Source organism: Elephantulus edwardii, unplaced genomic scaffold, assembly GCF_000299155.1.
Source record: "Elephantulus edwardii isolate Elephantulus edwardi_28Jun2011 unplaced genomic scaffold, EleEdw1.0 scaffold00026, whole genome shotgun sequence".
Classification (NCBI taxonomy): Eukaryota; Metazoa; Chordata; class Mammalia; order Macroscelidea; family Macroscelididae; genus Elephantulus; species Elephantulus edwardii.
Window position 1 is genome coordinate 24,024,825 of NW_006399776.1, and position 15,471 is coordinate 24,040,295.

Sequence of the window (15,471 nt, forward strand, 5' to 3'; positions counted from 1 at the left end):
ACAAATATCGATCTCTTCCAGTCAGTTGGCCAAGTGGTCGTTCTCCAGATTTCTTGGCACAACTTGGTGAGCATGTCCAGGGCAGCATCTGTTAACTGAAATATGTCAATTGGTAGATCATCTATTCCTGGAGCCTTATTTTTTGCTATTTCCTTCAGAGCAGCCTGAACTTCTTCTTTCATTCCATATTTTGTTGGAATACCTTTTGGGAAATGAGAAGAAATATGGATCTTTTCCAATCAGTTGGCTAGATAGTTATTATGCAGATTTCTTGGCACAGCATTGTGAGCCTCTCCAGGGCTTCATCTGTTTGTTGGAACATGTCAATTGGTAATTCATCAATCCATGGGGCTTTATTTTTTGCCAATGCCTTTAGTACAGCTTAATCTTCTCCATAGCAACTGACTTGGCAAATTTATGCTTCCCATCTCCATGATTTCAGTGCCTTCAAGTCTAGATATCCAGGTTCCCAGAGTAGAAGTATTACAATTGCTATGAGATCCTATAAAACCAGTAATACTGATTGATGGTTAGTCTTTTTGTCCTTCACATTTCAGTAGATCCATAGGCAGAGAAGGACATTTAATATTGAGAGAGGTAATTTACCCTGGTCATAGTAAAGATACAAGGCTACTACTACTAAGAGCAAAAGAAATAAATTCCCAACACTGGGGTTCCAGAGGGGGAATCTCTGGTGCTCCTAAGCCCAGTTTTAACTGTGAAAAGGCAAATATCAACCATGGTCTGACAAAAGTACTGCAAGACACCAAGGCAAACAGAAATGCTTACCTTTAAATGTAGAATGTTTATGGGGGAAAAAAGAGTATATGCACTGGTACTATTTCAGGAGGAAATTCCCTAGGGGCTAGAAAGAAGGACAGTGCCCTGGCTGGATTCAGTGAGTGACACAAAGGTGGTCTTAAAGAACCACAGGGTTTTAAAAAGCATTTCTATATGTATGATCTGTAAAGCATGATGGAAACTTAGTTTTCTTTGGGAAGGTGAGAAGAATGACAGAGATTATTTGGAAATCCTGAGGAATCACTATTACTGTATATCTCTGGTTGGTTAATACCACATTTTAAATAAATTTGAGCCTAGGCAGTTCTACCTACCCAGTCATATCAAGAAATATCAGGCCACATTTCCTTTCTTATAGACTAACCGTTGCTGAGCTTTATCTTTCTTTCAACCACCTCAGCACCCATGACACACTCTTTTCCTTCTGGGTGACCAAAAGCATTCACAATAAGCCTGGAAGGACAAAGGACCCTGTCTTGTACAACTAAAGTGCTCCTTATGTCTCAGGGTAATGTCAGTGTCACTTTCTTCTTTCCTTCTACATCATTTCTCCTCTCAACAGTCACATTTGTGGAAGATTTTCATGTGCAATAAATTTTCACATGCAGGGTCTTATATCAAAAGTTTACAGATTCCTACAGAAAAGAAAAAGACTGAAAATCCAGTTACAAAATGGGCAAAAGATATGGAAAGACTTTTTTTTAAAAGACTTTTTTACAGAGGAAGATAATCAGATGATCAACAGACACATGAAGAAATGCTCAAAATCACTGGCAATAAGAGAGATGAAAATCAAAACCACACGAGATACCATTTCACTCCAGTAGCACTGGCAAAGTTTAACAGGGCAGTAAGTATAAATGTTGGAGAGGATGTGGCAAGATAGGAACTCTTATACACTTTTGGTGGGATCGTAAAATGGTACAGCCACTCCAGAAGGCAGCTTGGTGTTTCCTCAGAAAGCTGAACACAGAAATTCCACATGACCCAGATATTCCATTGCTTGGAATATACCCTGAGAAAATGAGAACTGAGGCACAAATGGAGACTTGTACACCGTTGTTCATAAAAGCATTATTCACCATCGCAAGAACATGGAAACAGCCCAGATGTCCAACCACAATGGAATGGATTGAGAAATTATGGTACATTCACATGATGGAATACTAAGCAGCACACAGGAGCAATGATTTTGTAAATTACTAACTAACTTGGGTGAAGCCTCATCATTCTTGCCTCCAAAGAGCACTCTGGCTGTACCCTCTCCAAGACATATCTGTTCGTTCTCTTGGCCATCCATGGGATACTCATTTCTCTTCTCCACCATCACAGCTCAAAGGCATCAATTCTTTTTCTGTCATCTTATTCATTGTCCAGCTCTCAGATGCATAGCTAGTAACTGGAAAGACTACAGCCTGAATCAGATGCACCTTGATCTTCAAACTGACATCACTACTATTCAATAATTTGGAAAGATCCCTACTGTAGAATTTCCCAGTGCAATGCATCTCCTTATTTCCTGACTGCTGGTATCAACAGTGTTAACTGTGGATCCAAGCAAAATAAAGGCGTTGACAGTTTCAATCTCCTCTCCATCCATCATGCTGCTTGCCTGTCAGTCCAGTGGTAAGAATCTTTGTTTTCCTGACATTGAGATGCACTTCATACTGAAGGGTGCACTCCTTGATCTTCTGCAACAAGTGCTTTAAGTCTTCCTCAATTTCAGTAAACGAGGTTATGTCATCTGCATAACACAGGTTATGATGAGCCTCTCTCCAATTCTGATGCCACACTCCTCCTCATAGAGTCCAGCTTCTCAGACAATTTTCCCAGGATACAGACTGAATAAGTATGGAGAGAGACTACAACCCTGGCGTACTCTCTTCCCAATTCCAGGAGGTGCTTTTCTTGGGATAAGGACATGATGCTGGGAAGGGTGGAGGGTCGGCAAAGGAGACGAAGATCCTCAACCATGTGGATTGACACGGTGACTGCTGCAATGGGCTCCTGTGTGTCAGAAGTGTGAAGATGGTGCAAGATAGAACAGGGTTCAGATATTTTGTTCATAGGGTCATCGCCCACGCAACTGCACTTAACAACAGTCTAACCTGGGAGGAACTGAAGAGCATTATGCTGAGTGAACTAACTCAGTCCTGTTAGGACACATATTGTATAATATCATCACTGAAGAATGAGTATGAGGATCCAAGATGGGAGGGTGTGAGCAGAGGGGTGAGGATGGGTGGGAAGGTGGGGGGTAATCATAGGATTGAACATTTGACGGGTGGAGGGGGGTGAAGGAAATGAGAAAGATCCAATGTGAAAACCAGTGTACACAAACTTTGTAAGTAAACCAGAACAAAATAAAAATTTTATTTAAAAAGTTTCACATGCATCTCATCATTGAAACCTTCCAAAAATTTTTCAAAATATGTACTGTCTTTATATTAAAGATGATGGTAAATATTTTAACCTAGTTCCTTTACCACTAAAGTAGCAGAAGACAGACTCAAATCCAAGATAAGAGCACTGTTCACTCCTTCCCTTCGTACACTTAGACCTTTTATCTTTCACACTAATCTCATTCAATCATTGTCATCATGGGTTACTCTAAAGTCTTCTTTGAGGCTGTGTTGAAAGTGAAATTCTGGAAGAGCAACTGGTTCATGGCTAAGAGCATCTGAAAGTTGACTCTTGGGTAGAGCTGTGAACCCTGTAGCATAATGCTCTTCCTTCTGTCTCTCATGCTGAAATAAACGAAAATCTGTTACATCGGGTAATAATGATCCTAAGAGTAGTGGGGTCAATGTCACAATTTTTGTTAGCAAAATCTGGCAGGAAGTATTACAGGAAACAGTCTTTCTTGCATGACAGGGAGCAGGGATGGGTGGTCTCCACAGATTTAGGGTTTGGTAAGTGAGATGTTGTTGTTGTCATTATTATATGTCGTCAAGTCACCTGCAATTCATAGCGACCCTATGTACAATAGCCCTAAACCCTGATCTATCATATGCCCATCTTACTATTGTCTCTGACACACCTACCTCCTTTATCCCAATCACTGGATCAATCCATCTCATCGAGGGTCTTCCTCTCTTGTGCTGTCCCTTCACCCTCCCAAGCACGACATCCTTCTCCAAGGATTAATCCTGCCTTGCAACATGTCAAAAGTTTGTCAGACAAAGCTTCAGAATCCTTGCCTCCAAAAAGCAGCCAGGCTTCACCCTCTCCAGGATGAACTTGTTTGTTCTCCTAGCAGTCCATGGTATATTCAGTACTCTTCTCCAGCACCACAGCTCAAAGGCATCAATTCTCCTATTATCCCCAGTCATTGTCCAACTTCCCAATGCAGATTACTCAACCCTGCTTGCTGAAACTGAGGAGGACCTGAAGTGCTTGCTGTAAAAAGTCAAGGACTGCAACCTTCAATATGGATCGAAGCTCAACATCAATAAAACAAAGATTCTCACCACTGGGCCAATTGGCAGCATCATGAAGGATGGTGAAGAGATTGAGATTATTAACAGTTTCAGTTTGCTTGGCTCTACAATCAACATTCTTGGTACCAGCAGCAGGAAATGGAAAGATAAATTGTATTAGGAAAGTCTGCTGTCAGAGACCTCTCCAAAGTACTGAAGAGCAACAATGTCTGTCTGGAGACTAAAGTGCACCTGATAGAGGCCATGGTCTTTGCAATTACTGGTTATGCATCAGTAAGTGAGATAGTTGCTATTAATGCCTTCAGTGCAGCTTGAACTTCCTCCTTGAAGACCACTGATTCTTTATTATATACTACTTCCTGGAATTGTTCAGTGTCAACCAATTCCTTTTCGGAATAGTGTCCTAAGTATTTGGGGGTGGGGGCAGGGAAGTGGAGAGGGGGAGCAAAAACCGGGAATAAGTATTCTGTCTTTTGATGCTTCCTGGTCATTCAATTTTTTGCTCATAGAACAGTTTAAAATTGCAACTCAAGACTTAAAATTTGTTTTTCAGTTCTTTTAGCTTGAGAAATGCTTGATGTGTTCTTCCCTTTTTGCTTTCTATCTCTAGTTCTTTGCTTTGTCTTCTTGATTAGCTCTTTGAAATCTTCTGTTTCTGGCTGAAAACAAAACATTTCCAGAACATAAAAAAAAATTTCAGACTGAAAATTGGCATCATGCCTATTATTATATTGGAGATAATCTGAGGTAGAAGGTGGGAGTATGGAGATTAAGTGTGTGGTGGTGGTGGTGGTGTTATGTGCTGTCGAGTCGCAGACGACTCATAATGACCCTATGAACAAAAGACCTAACCGCTTGTATAACTTTCATCTTTTCTCCAAGTTTGTAGAGTTTCCAGAGGCAAGAAACTGTTTCGAAAGTGATGTCACTCCCGCTTCTAAGCTTATTTTAACTGGGGGGCTCCACCAAACACTGTCCTCCATGGTAACCATTATCGCATTTGACGATAGCAACTATCTCACTTACTGATGCATAGCCAGTAATTGCAATGTCACAGTGTTCAGCAACAGAGCAACCATGAGTTACCTCTGTAAAGCAAATGGACAGACCAGAGATCTACCACTTAGAATGTTTGGCTAAAAACAAAACCAGGCCTGAGGGCCATAGATTAAAATCACCCACCTTTGGCTTGGTAGCATCATTTTCTGTCCACTAGGCCAACTGAGCTCTCTCTATGTTGTTGTTGTTGTTGTTAAGTGCTGTCAAGTCAAAGATGACTCATAGCGACCTTATGAAAGAAAGGCCTGAACACCTGTATGACTTTTATCATTTCTCCACGTTCAGAGAGTTTCTGAAGGCAAGCTATTTCAAAAGTGGATGCCATTCCTGCTTCCAAGCTTGTTTTAATCGGGAAGCTCCAGCAAGTACTGTACACCATGGGTAACCATTATTGCATTTGACACATTAGTGTCACAGTGTTTAACATCACAGCAACCACGAATTACCTCTGTACAGCAAAAGGACAGACCAGTGTTCTACCACTTAGAAGAATGTTTGACCAAAATCAATCAAAACCAGACCCGAGGGCCACAAGCCTTCAGTCCCAAATGAATTTTCATACAAACCAGACTTGCATCCAGGGCTCTCATTGGCCAGAAAAGTGCTCCTCCTGCCAACCAATGGTTCCACAGGCAGCCCCCAGCCTGCACCAAGAAACAAAGCCAAGGCTCACTACTCAAGTGTGTGTCGAAATAATATTTAAGATGTGGTCCATTTTAAAGGGTTTGGTTGGAGTAACTTATTCTGAGAGACAGCACATGTGCAGCCCTTTAGGATGCTGGCTTGAACCCAAGTGAGGGAACTATGCTCTCTCTCACCCCTTGTGAAAGGTAACCAACATTCCCTGTGGGAAAGGCTGTGCATGCTTGGGAGACTACTTAAACTGGTGCCTCTACAAAACATTTTTTAAAGGAACAAGTTAGACACAAGCCTGTGAGCAGGGCTGCCCTGTATCCCAGGAGATACAGGCTTTATCTCCTTTATGGCCCCTCTTTGGGCCATCCAGCAGATCATGAATCCAGCAGCATGATCTCAGGAGAAAGACGGGCAATTTACAGTCTCTGAAAACCTGCTGGAGAGTCAGCGGTGACTGGAAGGCAAGGAAAGCTGTGAGTTTATCTTCCTCACACATCTGATACCTGCCAAGAGCCATATAAAAACTGGAGCTTAATCTTGAAACACAGAATGGTCTTGAAACATTGAATGGTTTAAAGTCATAAGGAAGCAGAAAATATAGTTAGAAAAATGGAGGTTTGGGTGTTCTTGGAATCCTGCCAGCTCTGATCTGTCTCACAGTCACATGCTGGCAAACTGATGTTGCTGTTAGCAGAAGTCTCCCAAGGACTTCTCCACAGGGAGGCTTAAGTGCTTCATGGCTCAGTAACAGACTCTCCCCCCAGAGCAATATTTAAGAGAGAGTAAAGTAGAAGGCTCACAGCCTGACTAGGGTGGAGGTGGAGCCCAGAAATGCTTTGCATGATAAATGCTAGGGATTTTCAACTTTGCCCTGGAGAGGAAGATAAACAGGGATTAGTAGCCAGGGATTATGAGCGATTTCTCATATTTGTTTTTAGGTTATTTCCTGATCTGGCCTGAACAGTATTCTCTCTGTATTATCCTAACCTTCAGTTAACATCTCTTACATGTAAAAGCTTTGTGTTGTGGGGAAATGAAATACAGGTAGTGGGGCAGGATAGGGGAGTTCTGGTGGCCTAGTGGTAAGAAACTGCACTGTAATCCAGAAGTCGCTCATTTTAAATCTACCAGCAGCTCCACAGGAGACACTACAATCTTGAAAGTACACAGTTCAAATTCAGCAGCTGCTCTTGGGGAGGCCAGTCTCCTCCATGCAATGAACAGCAATGAAAACCTGCTGGAGGGTCAGCTATGAACAGTTCTGACTTGATGATACACAGCAGCAGGGCAGAATAGAGCAAGATTCAGATCTTTTGTGCATTGGGTCAGCATGAGTTGCAGTCAATTTAATGGCACCTAATGAGAGCCACTTGCTTGTCATCCTTTGAGATAATTCTTTGCCAAATTTTGTTGACTTGAAACCATCTGATTGTGTCCCCTCTTTCACAGAATCGTTCTTACTCTCTTTCCTTTACTATAGGTGGTTGTTGTTATGTGCCTTAGAGAGTCACCTGGTGCCATAGAGAGTCACCTGAGACTCATAGCAACCCTATAGGTAAGAGTATTTTATTTTTGTATGTTGATCTTATACCTTACTATTTTGATGAACTGACCATTAGATCCACTATGATTAGTAATTTGCTGTTTGTTTAAAAAGGTGGGAATAAATAAACCAGCCATCTCACTACTAGGTATATATATAAAAATAAAAATAAAATCTATAACACAAATTGATATACACCCATCCATGTTTATTGAAGCATCATTTACAATAGCAGAGAATTAGAAACAACTCAAGTGTCTATCGATCGATGAATGGCTAAAGGTTATGGTGCATTCACACAGTTAGTATTATGCATCACCAAAAAATAATCAAGAATTTTTGCAGTATCACACAGGATGGATGAATCTAAACAAACTGTGTGGAGTGATGTGTCAGACACAAGAGGACAATTATGGTGTCAGACCACTAGATAAGAAGTTAAGAATAGGTTTACACTCACATAAGATCAATCTTGGAGGGTTTAATACAGATAAAAAGGAAAATGGAAATAAAAATAGTAAATAGGTAAGTTGAGTGAAGAGAAAGGCAGTAATTAACAGTAAGTTTAGACACTATAATTAATTGCATTAGACAAATCTAACTAATCTTATAAAATATAATGTACATGAATAATTTCATGAAAACCCAATATGATTTGCAAATTTTCACCCAATTTAAAAAAAAATCATTTGAGGCATTTAACATTTGTTTACCTTGTTTACTAAGACATTCTTGACCTCTCTAAAAGAGAAACGTTGTACACTGTCCAGTCAGAACCGATCCATAGCTGATCCTCCAGCAGGTTTTCAGAGGCAGTTAATCACATGGAAGGAGACTGCCCATCCTTCTCCCACAGAGCAGCTGGTAGATTTGAACTGCATGCCTTTGAGATTGCACTGCAGCTTCTTACCAGTAGGCCACTTATAAATACATATCAACTCCTTTTTCATCACAATTTGGCTGGAATAGCCTTGGGTACATAGGTCATCCCACTATTCAAGGCTGTAAAAATCTTATAACTGACTTTTGCTGATACATTGAGACATCATGTTATCCTCAAGACAGTAATAATATGAATATCCATAATATTGGCTTATGCTGTGCAGTATTCACATCATGCATGCTTAGTTATCTTGTATTATTGATAGATGAGAGTAGTCCAAGAAAGTAGAAACCTGGGCATCCATAGTAAAAGGCCTATCTATATCCAAGCTTTATGCATAATTTATTTAATTTCTGCTGTTATTTTCAGTTCTTTGGCTGGCTTTCTTCTTATCAATGCATTCCTCTCTTGCTTGGGAATTATTAATGCATGACTTTCCTCCCACTTTCTCTTCTCCCCTTTTTGTCCAACAAATGCATAGTCCAACAATTGTAGAAAATATTCCTGAATCAAAGATCTAAAGGTATCTTTAGTGAGAGCTCTCTCTAGTCCCTACATCAGATGCCAAATATAACCTGTTCCTAGTAGGGGTTGATCATCAAGAAATAGAATACAACTGTGATTGAGGAAGTTGGGCTATTTCTACAACTGTGTTCCTAAAACTCCACAGTTATGTTTTACGTGCTGTTCTAGCTGAGAGCCACTACCCTAGAAAACCCTGTCTCCTCCTTCCTGTTTTTCTGTCTCACTCTTTGTTTCCAAAGAGCTTTCTCCACTATGAGGGAGAAAGACATATATCACCACTAACCTTTATAATTTAAAAACTATAAGGATGATAACAAGTATGCAGTTCTTGGTTTCCCACTGTCATGAACTGAATTGTGTTCTCCAAAAATATGTTTGGAATTACATAATGTGGAAGATATGTAATGATTCCCATGATTTGATAAACCAAATAGTTGTAAAAGGAATAAAGGTAGAATGTACTTTCAATCTCATGCAAACCTAATTCCATGTAAGGATTGTTTTCCTAGGTACCCATAATAATACCTTTGCTCTCACTAGAAATAAGAGGAAAGCAAGCTAAGGGAGGCCGGGGGCTGGGGACACTCTTTCTACTACCAAGGAAAAACCACCAGGAGTGAAAAGCATACTTTTGTACTCTAGTCCCTAAGTGTGGAAATTCCTTGACACAAAGCAAGACCAGAACGCTCCTGGGACCACCAAGGAACAACTGACCTGCAATGCTGATAGAAACAAGGACCTTCCTCCACAACTGACAGTGAGCCTTTCTCTAGAACTGACACCCTGGATTTAAACTACAGCATCCTAAACTGTAAGAGGATAAATTATAGTCTGTTAATGTCAAACCTGTAGTATCCCTGTTATAGGATATAAATTTAGTGTTTAACACTAACTTTCAATGAGCTTTTAGTTTTGTTACATTTAATCTCTGTGTGTACCCAATTTAATTGTCATGTTTGAGTTTAACCCAAGAAAGAAAATATTGCTAGTTGTTCTTCTGCAGAAAAAGGGCAGATACTGATTCCTGAGCTAGCTTAAGTCTAAGGTTAGCGCCCAAAGTAGCCCTGACCCCTGGGTGCAGAATTGCGGTCCCTCTAGGAGTACTCATAGTCTCTAGAGACTGAAAAAGACTGAGTTGGGCTGGAGGCAAGGACTGAACTGGTTGCTGGATGCTGGCACTCCCACAGCTATCTGGCGTAAACACTAAGTGCAGTGGATAATCTGGAAAAGATGTGCATAAATAAATAAATTTTTAAAAACCTTTATCTACATTAGAAGATACCCTAATTTTGCATGGCTTTTTCCTTCAGTTTCTAGGTTTTAGGGATCTTGAGGAGCCAAGCCTCCTTGTGACGTTTGGGCTCATAATCCTCCATGACAGAATTCTGATACAATTATTGTCTTTTTAACTAGTTTCATAGAGTTTACATGAGCAGCAATTATCACTCCACTGCAGCTATAATGCAGTACTGAAGTAAGACTCCTTTTCTCACATTTTCCTTATGTTTTCATGAGTCTTTCAATGAAGTCTTTCATTACATGATAAAAAAAGTTCCAAAAATCTATCAACCTATGAATCAAGATGAGAAGCTTCTTTACTACAATCCTGTGTGCTTTTCTACAAAATACCCATCATTCTGTTGAGTTCATGTTTTCTGTCATTCTCTCTATGCTTCTTAGCAACCAATGAGAACTTCCCTATGTATCCCTATTACCTTTTCTCTCACTAGAAAGAAAAGAGGAAAGCCAGCTGAGACGCATGGCCTATATACATTCAACTAAACACAAGAGAATAAGGATCAAATGGATAATATCTAATGGACTCTTGGATGAGTTGATTTCTAAACAAATAAAGAGAATCAAAGGACTGTGTTTTACTGAAAAAATTATTGTTGTTGTTGTTGTTCTTGTTGTTGTTGTTGTTATGTGCCGTTAAGTCGCTTGTGACTCATAGTGACCCTATGTACAACAGCCCTAAACTCCGCTCTGTCCTGTGCCAATCACACCGTCTCTGACACTCCCATTCCAATTATCCCAGTCACCGAATCAATCCACCTCATAGAGGGCGTTCCTCTCCTGTGCCATCCCTCCACCCTCCCAAGCATGATGTCCCTCTCCAAGGACCGGTCTCTCCTCACAACATGTCCAAAGTATGTTAGACGGAGCCTCAGAATCCTTGCCTCCAAGGAACCACCCGGTTTAACCCTTTCCAGGACAAATCTGTTTGTTTTCCTAGCAGTCCATGGTATTCTCAATACTCAAAAAAAATTATTATGTTATAGAAATTTTCTTGTGCATTAGGAGCTTGTGTGTGCCCCCCCACACACACACACACACACTAACATACACTCTTTCTTGTTAGGAGCTATTGAGTCAGCTTTGACTCATAAAAACTCCATATGCAATAGAACAAAACATTGCATCAAAAGGAAATGGAAGAACTATACAGAGCAATTGTTTCAAAAAGAATGGATCAAAACTTAACTATTTCAGGAAGAAGCATACGGTCAAGAACTAATGATTCTGAAAGAAGTTGAAGATGTACTGAAGGCACTGGAAAAATAAATACACAAACCTCCAGAAATCAGCAGAATACCAATTGAGATGTTTCAGTAAACAGATACAGTCCTGAATATGCTGACTGCTTGTTATTATGTGCCATCAAGTCACCTGCAACTCACAGCGACCCTATATGTACAATAGCCCTGAACCCTGCTCTATCCTGAGCCAATTTCATTGTCTCTGACACACCTACCGCCATTACCTCAGTCACTAAGTCAATTCATCTCATTGCGGGTCTTCCTCTCCTTCACTCTCCCTCCACTCTTCCAAGCATGATGTCCCTCTCCACAGACTGGTCCCTCCTTGCAACATGCCCAAAGTATGTTAGACAAAGTTTCAAAATCCTTGCCTCCAATGAGCAGCCTGGCTTCACCCTCTCCAGGATGAACCTGTTTGTTCTCCTGGACATAATATATTCAATATTCTTCTCTAGCACTACAACTCAAAGGCATCAATTCTTCTGTCATCCTTAGTCATTGTCCAGCTTTCTAATGCATAGCAAATAATCACAAAAACCATGGTCTGGATCAGGTGTACCTTGGTCTCTAGACTGACATTAATGCTCTTCAGTACTCTGGAGAGGCCCCTTACAGAAAATATTCCCAATGCAATATGTCTTTTGATTTCCTGGCTGCTGGTGCCAAGAATATTAATTGTGGAGCCAAGCAAACTGAAGCTGTTAACAATCTCAATCTCCTCATCATCTATCATGATGCTGCCAATTGGCCCAGTGGTGAGAATCTTTGGGGTTTTGATGTTGAGTTTCAATTCATATTGAAGGCTACAGTCCTTGATCTTATGGAGCAAATGTCTTATGTCCTGCTCAGTTTCAGGAAGCAAGGTTGTATCATATTCATAACACAGGTTTTGGTGAGTCTTCCTTCAACCCTGATGACACATTCCTCTTCATAGAGTACAGCCTCCTGGATGATCTGTTCTGCATTTAGATTGAAAAGGTATGGAGATAGGACACATCCCTAGCATAAACTTTTCCTGATTTTGAACCATGCCATTACCCTGTTCTGATGACTGCCTCTTGGTTCAAGTACAGGTTCTGCATAAGCACAATCAAGTATTCTAGGATTCCTATTCTTCTCAGAATCAGCCACAGTTTGCTATGATCACACAGTCAAATGTCTTTGCATAGTCAATGAAACATAGATAGACATTCCTCTGGTACTCTCTGCTTTCAGCTAAGATCCACGTAACTTTGGCTATAATATCCCTAGTGCAATGGCCTCTTCTAAACCTGGCCTACACTGTTGTTGTTGTTGTTGTTGTTATGTTGTTTTTAAATGCTGTCAATTTGAGCACAACTGATAACAACCCTATGAACCAAAGATGTGAACCCCGTTTTATCCTGTACCATCCTCACACTCCCTGACACACAAAAGCCCATTGCAGCAGTCACTGTATCTATCCACCTGCTTGACAGTCTTCCTCTCCTTTGCCAACCCTCCACCATTCCTGGCATCATGTCCTTCTCCAAAGAATAGCACCTCCTAGCAACATGTCCAAAGCACGGTGAAGCAAAGCCTCATCATTCTTGCCTCCAAAGAGCACTCTAGCTGCACCTTCTCCAAGACATATCTGTTTGTTCTCTTGGCCATTTATGGGATGGTCTTCTCTAATACCACAGCTCAAAGACATCAATTCTTTTTCTGTCCTCCTTATTCACTGTCATTCTCAGATGCATAGCTAGTAATCAGAAAGATTATGGCCTGGATCAGATGCATCTTAGTGTCCAAACTGACATCACTACTCCTTAATAATCTGGAAAGGTCTCTAGGTGCAGATTTTCCCAGTGCCGTTCATCTCATTTCTTGACTGCTCATCCCAAGGGTGTTAATTCTGGATCCAAGCAAGATGAAGCTGTTCACAGTTTCAACCTCCTCTCCATTCATCATGATGATGGAGAGTATGGACTAGTTCATGTCAAAAATGTGCAAGACAACTACTTGTCCAACCATAAAAAAAAAATGTGATCCATCAGAATGCAGAACTCATTTAACAACATCATTACTTTAGCATTCAAGTAAAGTTTTGCTGAAGATTATTACAGGGAACAGCCAGAAATTAAAATTAGATTCCAAAGAAGCTGTGGGATGAGGTATACCACTACTGATGTAAGGTCACTTCTGGCTAAAAGAAGAGAATATCAGAAAGATGTTTGCTTCATATGCCTGTGAAGGCTGGGAAATGAATAAAGAAGAATGGAGAAAAATGTCCTTGAATTATGATGGTGGTAAAAGCACGGAAAATATAATAAATTCTCAAGATTGATTAAATCTTAAAGGAAGCACAATCAGGGTAGTCCTTGCAGGCAAGGATGGTGTGAAACTTGTCTCATATACTTTGGTCAGAAGGTAGCAATACTTGGAAAAATACATCAAACTTGGAAAAGTAGGCCAGCAAAAGAGAGGAAGATTCCGAATGTGTGGGATTAATACACTGACTGCAACAAGGGGTTTGAATATGGTGGAGATGGTGAGGATGACGCAGGATAGGGCAAAGTCTCAGGTTTTGTTCACAGGATTTCTGTGAGTTGTGGTCAACTTAAAAAGCACCCCACTATAATAACATACCTTACCAAGCATGTTGTCCTTTTCCAGGGCTGTCCCCACTCCACCTCCACACCCCCAATAACCTGCCCAAAACATTCAAAATAAGTCTCACAAGCCTACACTCAAAGGAGTTTTCTGCTGCATTTCTTCAGATCCATGCTGCTGTTGTTAGGTGCCACTGAGTCGAATATGACTCATCACGATCCCATGAACAACAAATCTGAACTCTGTCCTATTTTGTGCCATCCTCACAGTCTCTGACACACTTGAGCCCAACACAACAGTCACTTGGTCAATATACCTGGTCAAGGGTCTTACTCTTTTGCCATCCCTCCACCTTCCCAAGCATGATGCCCTTCCCCAGTGAACAGACTCTCCTAACAACATGCCCAAAGTAAGGGAGTGGAAGCTTTAGCACCTTTGCCTACAAGAAACACTCTGGTTCTACCTTTTCCAAGACATATCTGTTTGTTCTTTTGGCAATCCATGGCATATTCCGTGTTCTCTAACACGACAACTCCAAGGCATCAATTAGTCTTCTGTCATCCTTATTCACTGTCCAGCTCAAATCCTCAAACTGTCCTTAATCTAAGATTTATGTCCATTCACACAAGGATAGTATTCTTGATACAGTGATTAGATAAATCTGCTTGATAAATAACCAGTCAATGACAGGATAGAGCTTGCATCACTGTGTTTCCTGCTGTTGTTGCGTATCATACCGTCAAGTTGGAACAACTCATAGCTGACCCTCCAGCAGGTTTTCAGAGGCAGTAAGGAAACAAGACAAGAAGAGACTGCCCATATTTCCCCTATGGAGCAGCTGGCAGATCAAAACCACGTAACTTTGGATTGGCAGAGCAATTACAACAAGAAGTCACCAGAGATCCCTTGCATCACCATAGAGGTGCCAAAACACTAACAAAGCATCAAATGACCAGAGAACTCTTAAAATCCAGGATACTTTCTCGGTCTTTCTTTGTCCATAATCTGGAAGCAAGTGAGTGTTGAAATTATATTCACTAATTCATTCCACAGATACTTATTGAACATCTTTTGTAGAGACGTTGCTCTTCACTGTTGCCTCAAAGTAGGAAATGGATTCAAAGTGGAAACATGACACTAATAAATGTTGAACCATAGTCATTTTATAATCTGAAACAAGGCCAAAATGTAAGTAACTATTACCTCATAACCCAACATTGTTAAGAAAGATAATAATCATAAACTTTTCCGTATCTAGCAACATAATCTAAAATATATACAAAATTATGCTGAACAAGTTATTACAAAATGAAGATATACCATCTTTTTTTTACCTCTTCCCTTATTTTAAAATTTATCTGGGAAATAGGCAATCTTTCCTGAAACCTTCTGCGGACTGATGGTTTTTTTATCCACACAGAGACCTATACTCACTTTAGGTAATAAACACATTGAAGCTCGACCTCAAGAAGA

General features: G+C 40.5%; 1 pseudogene; it reads left to right on the top strand.

Moving 5' to 3' along the window:
- Positions 1-14,398: 14,398 nt before the first annotated feature.
- Positions 14,399-15,471, top strand: part of LOC102860987 — a 9,779-nt pseudogene continuing 8,706 nt past the window's right edge.